This window comes from Fukomys damarensis, unplaced genomic scaffold (genome assembly GCF_012274545.1).
Source record: "Fukomys damarensis isolate Sample0158 unplaced genomic scaffold, DMR_v1.0_HiC HiC_scaffold_37, whole genome shotgun sequence".
Lineage (NCBI taxonomy): Eukaryota > Metazoa > Chordata > Mammalia > Rodentia > Bathyergidae > Fukomys > Fukomys damarensis.
In genome coordinates, this window is record NW_022900949.1 from 49253836 (window position 1) to 49262268 (window position 8433).

Here is an 8433-nt window from a genome sequence, read left to right on the forward strand (position 1 = left end):
AACTTAAATTTAGATAACTACATGCGGCTGGTGACTAACATATTGGATACCGCCAGTCTGAGATGGCAGACAATGCAACTTAAGTTCCGTAGTGGAAGGTAAGAGTAGGGATGATCAGAAAAGTTTCCAAAGAAGATGAAGGATTTAAGCTAGACCTGGACAGGTGGATCTTATAGGCATAGACAGTAATGATAGCACTACAAGGTGTCAGGAACTGCATGTTCACATGCATGGAAGTAAGGTGAATATAAGTAAAAGTCCAAGAAACACAAATGTGGAATATAAACAACACGTGGCTAGAAATAACACAGGAAATATAGACAAAAAGTAAAATTATGAAGCCTTGAATGCTTCAAAAGGGATTTTTGTTAAAGTCAGTAGGCAATATAAACAGCAGCAAAGGGCTGGGGATTTGGCTCAGTGATTCTGCTGCCTGCGTCGCAAGCACAAGGACCTGTGTTCAATCCGCAGTACCAAAAATAAAAGAAAGAAAGAAACAGCAGCAAACTACGTTAAAAGGGGCTTGGAGAGGAAATGAGAATCTATTCTAACACTGAGTAGTCTGGGTGCCCAGGAAGCCAGGGGCTCTGAGGCAGAAGCCACTGAACCCTGTGTGGAGGCACTGGAGGAAGGAGGGCCCAGGGAAGGTGCCTATAGGGCACCATTACAGCAGTTGGCCCAGTGAGAAACTGAAGGATGAGGGACTGGGTCTCCCATACACAATGCATCAGAGCTTTCATGCTATTGTAGCCCAAGGGAAGACAAAGACACGAGTATAATAGCAGAGTCACAACCTAAAACATGCAATCCAGCACCCTAAAAGTAATTTCAAAATACCTGAGTTCTTTGTTGCTCTAGGCAAACACCTTTGGATTGCCTCGGGTCATACATCTGGAGGGCCATGGTGCTCAAAGAAATTCATTTCTCTCATCTACCTCCATCAAAACTTGGAGCTACTGTCACAGCTTTCCCCATCGCTTCCTGGAAAATCCCCCTGGCGTGCCCAGGCCCTGAGTCTCTTTAGTCTCTGGTCCTTCCTCCCTTCTCCCTCTCCCTCTCCTTGCACCTCTTCTCCTCTCCTCTCTTTGCCTCTCCTCTTCCCTATTCTGTCTCCCTCTCCCTCTTCTCTCACATCTCCATTTTCCACATCTCCATTTACTAGGGAGCCAGTTCCTTCGTTATGTAGGGTTCAGCAAGAAGCAGAGTGCACAAACTCCAAATAATCTCTAATAGACAGGGGTGAGTGAAAGCTGGGAATTTTTGTAAACTCACTCACCTCTCACCCTACAAAAGAGGCTGTCTCATACGCCAGTCTCCTCCTCCCACCCACACCTCCTGCTTCTCTTCCATGTTTTTCCACAATAATTTCACAATAATGTCCTCAGAGCGGCAGTATTACTGCACTGGCTGGGAACTAACCAAAAATGCAAATCCGCAAGCCCTACTCCTGCTAGTGAGTCATGATCTCTAGGGAAAGGGCCTGGGGCCTGTTTGTTTGTTTGTTTGCTTGTTTGTTTTGTTTTGTTTCATTTTATGTAGTACTAAAGATTAAACCAGGGGTTCACATTTGCTAGGGAAGCACTCTACCACCAAGCTATATTCCCAGTCCTTTTTATTTTGAGACAGGGTCTCACTAAACTGCCCAGAATGTTCTCAAACTTAGCAATCCTCCTTCCTCTGCCTAAGAAGCTGGCATTACAGGCTTGTGCACAATCCCCAGCCCCAGCAAAGTGTCTCAATGTGCCTTCCAGGAGACTCTTGTTACATTAAATTTCAAGAGTCACCAATCAAATAAATTTGAAAGCTTTGTTCCTCCCTTGTACCTCTGGGAATTCTATGAAGTGAACTTGACTGGACCCTTCTGCCTCTTCTGATAAATCCAGAAGTTAGGGTCTGGGTAAAAAGAGGTTTCACAGGTAGAGATATGTCAACATTCATAAGAACTTTGGCCATGGCATGTTCACAAACTATTGTGCATTATGGTTTACAAGAGAAAAGACAGATTTGGAGACATGCTGGGATAAACAAGAGGTGATCTCTACCAGCAGCATTGGGCTCTCTTGAGTATGGGAGGAAAGCATGTCAAGGACAAGTAGTCACAAGATTTCCCCTTTTGCCAGAAAAGAAGCAGGTGAGACAATCTCCTAACAATTCAACACTGTGTTCTCTCTCACCCACTATGCTTCCTGAAACACCAGGAATCATAAGCCAATTATTGCCACATCCCCCTGGTGGGGCCCCTTCTGCCATATAAGAATCATATTAGAGGGATGAAGTTTCTAATTCAGATCTCTTTTTCTTTCCCCTGAAGAGAATTAACTTTGTGTTCCCAAAGTTAAATATATTATCTTTTATAATTATTAGTACATATTAGTTGTACAAATTACTAGATTTCACTGCAACATTTACATGCATGTATATGTCGGGTCTTAATCATGTCCACCTTTCCCAGACCTCAAGCATCTGAGGAAGGAGAGAATAATTCTACTTCATTCTCCCAAATATGAACTCAGTTGAGGAATTATTTTAATGTAGAAATGAAAATACAGGGTCAGGGATTTGGCTCAGTGGTTCTGCTGCCTGCCTCGAAAGCACAAGGACCTGAGTTTGATCCCCAGTACAAAAAAAAAAAAGAAAAGAAAAGAAAAGAAAATACATTCACAGTACTCTCTGCTTTCAAATCTAGCCCCAGTATCTCAAATCTACACTAAGTTATTTAATTCTGCTCCATGTTAACTGAGAATATGTCCTCTCTTTCTCTTAGCAGAGCTACTTACTACCAGAAGGAAAAATTGAAGTGAGCTTTCAAGGTAGTATGCAGTCAAAATGACTGAATGAACCCTATTCAGCCTGGTTCTCTTTCTCCTTAGCAGACTACCTACTGCTGTACTCATTTCAGTAAAAACACAGTACAAGGACACTTATTGATTATTGGTGTATGTTTATCCATCATGGAAATTGAAGCTGTGGTTCACCCTCTCACATATCCATCCCAAGGATGCAGCCATCTTAAACTTAAACACAATGAGTCTTGAAAACCCTTGCATAGAAGATGACACTTTTTTGCCTTCTGGCTGGCCCATTTTTAAATCATTTCTAATATATTGTGTTTGGGTTTTATTATGATTTCTTCTGTCATTCATATGCTTCATAGAGATATGCCTTTTAAATTCCCAAATACATGAAAATGATTGGTCACATCATTACAGATTTTTAATTAATTGTGTTATAATTAGAAGTTATAATTGCCTACCAGTAAAGTTTTGGCACTTTATTGAGGATATACTCTTAAGTGAAATAAATGAGTAACAAATGTGTAAATACTGAACAGTTTCTCTGGTGTGAAAAACTATAATTGTAAATAAGATCCTAATGGTATAATTGACAATGTGAAATAGGAAGAAAAGGGCTAAAGGTGTAGGGAAAGTGGAGTAAGGGTAGGGGAAAAGGAATAAGGGAAAAGAAAAATAGGAGAAAATGAAAAAATGGAAATAAAGTGTTTGTAAATAGGGAAGGAAGGAGGGGGTGAAAGGAGGTCAGGGACAAGGGGAAAAAATGAGAACCAAGACTTGTCATGTAGAGGTAAAAGATCCCAATGATGAATGTAACGGTACTGTATACCTAAAATGCACCAATAAACTCAATGAGAGAAAAAAAAGTTTTGGCATTTGATAGTTGTGATATACATGTTGTCAGTTTTATATGTACATTAGATTAAGTCTCTAATTCTGTTGTTCAAATTTTCTATATTTTTACTACATTGCTGTGTATTTCACCTATAAAATACTATTAAACTCTATTGTAATTGTAATATAATTACAAAACATTCTTTTTATAATTCTGAAAATAGATGGATTTACATAATTCGAAGCTGTATTATTAGCTATATGCAAGTTTAGAAATAATTTCTTCCTAGTGAATTTTTCTTTTGTTAGCATCAAGTGGCCCTGTAAGAGCATGTTTTTCATAAAATACATTTTGGTTAATTACTGGTCTAGCATGGTTTTTTTTACATTATTTTCAACTTTTTCCCATCTTTATGTTTTGGGTATGCCCCTTATAAACAGATATATCCAAATTTTTTTTAAAAACTGACAACGTCTTAAATAGTAAGTTGGTCCATTTACATTTATTGTGACATAGCTGGCTTTACTTTTTTCACCTTATTTTGTGCTTTGACTTATTCTTTGTCTTTACAAAATTTTCTCCTATCCTGCCTTTTATGATTGATTTTCACTTATTCTTTATTCTCTCCTCTATTTTATAGTTTTTATTTTTTATTTCTGATAAGTCCTTTAAATTTTAAACTGCCATACTTAAGTTGAAAATTAATCACCATCTATATTCTCATCCCAAAAAATTCAAAGACCTTAAAATGTATTTTATGTGATACTGGAGATTGAACCCAGGGCCTTAGTATCAAGCTGAAACCCCTCTTTCTAAATTTTTTATTTTTGAGACAAAGTCTCATAAATCACTAAGGTGCCCATGCTGAGCTCAAACTTGTGGTCCTCTTGCCTCAGCCTCCCAGAGGATTGTGATTATGAGTGTGTGCCCACACTCTTGGCTCTGAAGATCATTTAATTCTGTTCACCATTATTGCCATGCATGTTAAAGTTGGCCATTATTTTAGGCTCCTCTTGGTTTTACCTTCATATATAATCAATGTTACTCTATATAGCTGTTACCTATTTAGATTTAGTCATGTTTATGTGTTTGCCAGTACCTTGCCTTCTATACCCTCTTTTTTTATTCTTCCCTTTAGTTTTCCTTCCTTCAGCGCCTCTATTTTTACTTCTATCATCAAAGGCCTATTAGTGGTAACTCCCTCAACATTATTTTTTGCCTGCAAGTATCTTTATTTTGCACTCACTTTTGCTTTGTAAGTTATATTGACAAATAATTCTAAATTAACAGATCATGTCTTCCACCATTTTTATGCTGAAAATATACATACCATAAAATTTGTCATTTTTACCATTTTTAATAAAACAATTCAATGGCACTAAGAACATGATTAGTATTATACAACCAACTCCATATCCATTTTCAGAAATTTCCTTCATCACAAGGAGCAACTCCATACTTCTTAAACAATAACACCTCCTTCTTCTCTTCCCCAACCCCTAACACCTCATTCTCCTCTTCCCTAACATCTGATGCCTCCTTCTTTTCTCAACCCCTGATAACCTCTATTCTATCTGTCTGTATTAGCTACTTCTTTCTTATTGCTTAGACAAAAATACCCAACACCAAAAGTAAAAGGAGGAAAAGTTAATTTGGCTTACAGTTCACAGAGGTTTCAGTCCATAATTGGCTGGCTCCAAGGCAGAGTGGCACATGGCAGAGGAGTGTCAAAGAGAAGAAACAGTTCATGGAACCTACATGGTAGCAAAAGCAACAAGCTAACATTAACAGCATATTTTTTGCCCCTCTTATCTCATCCAGACTACTGGGATTAGTGTAGTACCAAATCAATCAGCATACTGGTTTAGTAATCACAAACTCTTAATCCCAGCATCACACACTAGATTCAGCCACCTCTGAAAAGTCATCCATGACTATATAAGGCTTTAGGAGGACATCTGGATCTAAACCATAATACCATCTCTATGAATTTGCCCATTCTGCATACCTTGTATAAATATTTGTCCAGGGTCGGGGATTTAGCTCAGTGGTTCTGCCACCTGCCTTGCAAGCCCAAGGACCCTAGTTCGATCCTATTTCGATCCCTGCTACCAAAAAAAAAAATATATATATATATAGATATATAGATAGATAGATATATAGATATATAGATATAGATATAGATATAGATATAGATATATTCACACACACATATATATTTGTCCTTAGGTGTCTGATCTATTTTGTATAGCATAATATTTTCAAGGTTCATCCATGTGGAAATGTGTTAGAACTTTGTTCCTTTTTATAACCAAATAATATTCTGTTGTATCTACAGATGCCACATTTTTTTCTCCTTGTATCTGCTGATGAAGAGACAATATTTTAAGCACTTGCTCCCCCATTGTTTTCTGGTTTCCTCTATAATGGCTAAGAAGTCTGCTGTCCCTCATTTGATCATTACGTAAAGTCTACTCTCTATGGTTGCTTTTACGACACTTTCCTCTTTCAACCTTCTGCATTACATGTGTCTAGGTGTACAACTTGTTTATCCTAATCAAAATTCATGCTTCTTGTATCAGAGGACTCCTATTTCTCATTGATACTACCAAATTCTCTTCAAATATTATTTTTCTATGATTCCTTTTATTTTAACCTCTATGTCTCTTTCTCTTTCTCTCTCTCTCTGTCTCTCTTTCTTGTGTCTTAAATTCTCTTTAGTATTTTCTATATCCTAAACTGCCTATGCTGCAATTCAGATCACAAATCTTCTCTTGATTTCTAATTTGCTCTTTCAACTATTCATTAAGTTTCTTATTTCAATAACTATATTGTTTTCATTTCTAGAAAGTATATTTAGTTTTGCCTCCTGGTTTTGTCTCTTTTTAATAGCATTCCATAAATTTCTCATATTTTTATTGGTCTGTGTGTGTGTATATGTGAGTGTGTGTGTGTGTGTGTGTGTGTGTGTGTGTGGTCCTAGGAATTGAACCCAGGGCCTTCACAGTGAACTACATCACCAGCTTTTTTTTTTTTTTACATTTCATTTTCAGACAGGATCTTGCTAAGTTGCCCAGCTGGGTTCAATCTTGTTATCCTCCTACCTCAGTCTCCCACAGTGCTAGAATTACATGTGTGTACCACCACACCTGGCTTTTACTTCTTTTTTTATATTAAAGATCATAACTATTTAGGAATGTACTCAACAAACACTTATTGAGAGCCTAGGATGTACCAGTTACTATGGACATTAGAAAGTGGGTAACACTTTCTGTTGTTTTAAGAAGATATAAGTCTAGTGAGGAAGAATTAGAACACAATGAATTAATTAGAACACAATAAATTAGAACACAATGTGTAAGGATTAGGATAAAGATTCCTTCCATTATGAGAAAATTGAGGAGAGCATCTAACCAAGCACAAGGAGGTCAGTGATATATTCAAGAAAGATGTAGGGCCTGAACTAAGTCCCAAATAATTAAGGTTTAGTCATGTAGGAAGGTGATATGGGGACAGACAGCATGAACAAAGGCAAAAAGTACACTATCAGGAATCATCCCAGACCTTCTAGTTTGAGCTTTATGTTCTGGGGTTTAATTAAAAGGATAAGGGTGGAATATTTGACAGGCAAGAGAGGAAAAAGAGGTGTTGGGCCATAGAATACCTGGTAAGCCCTGGTGAGAAACACAAATAATATCAGGTATACAATAGGGAGCTAGAGAAAGAGAAGAGTTGCATAGAAGTATGCAGCTCACTAAATCTGAAAAAGTCACCAGTGGCAAAAAAAAATGTTTCTATTTAGCTAGATCACCTAGAATAGGAACATCTATCTGCTCCAGTCAGTTACAAATGTTTCAACAGTTTAAAGAGTACGCGCTCTGACTACAGACATTGATGTCAGATGACAGATAGACAGATAGATAGATAGGGCACCCAATAGACATCATGCCAGCTAAATAAACTACTTACTAGCTCTATCTTAAACCATTTGTAACTAGTCTGTCTAAGAGAGTACTAAACCCCAACTATGGATTTTCCAGGACTTAGCTTTGATGTATTTGTAGTAGTTCAAACTCCAGTCTTGTATCTACTGAGCAAATACAAATGGCAAATTGAGGAGGAAGAATGTAATGTGACCTCTGGAAACTAACTGAAGTAGGGTAGAGGACAAAACACCCTAAAGAGTTGACTGTCAGCTGGGTGCAGTACCATATATCTGTAAACCCAGCTTTCTGGGAGGCCAAGGCAGGAAGATCATAAGTTCAAGCCCATGCCAGGCAACTTAGTGATTAGCAAGATCTTATTACAAAATAAAAACTTAGAATTTAAAGAATCATACCACAGCGATAAATGCGCACCCATGTTTATAGAAACATGGTTTGTAATAGCTAAAACCTGGAAACAGCCCAATTGCCCATCAATTGGAGACTGGATAAAGCATATGTGTTTTTCTATAAAATGGAGTACTACTCAGCCATAAAGAATGAGAAACTAGAGTCATTCATAGGAAAATGGATGCATATTAAGGCCATATTCTTTTTTCTTGATTTTTTGGGGGGGTACCTGGGATACAACTGAGGATCTTGTGTTTGTGAGGCAGGCAGCAGAACCACTGAGCTAAATCCCTGGCCCAAGGCCATATTCTTTTTTTTTTTCAGCTAAATCCCGCCCAAGGCCATATTCTTTTTTTTTTTCAGCTTTAATTGAGTTTATTGGTACATTTTAGGGACACAGTACAGTTACATTCATTGTTGGGATCTTGTACCTCTACATGACAAGGCTTGGTTCTCATTTTTTTTCCTTGTG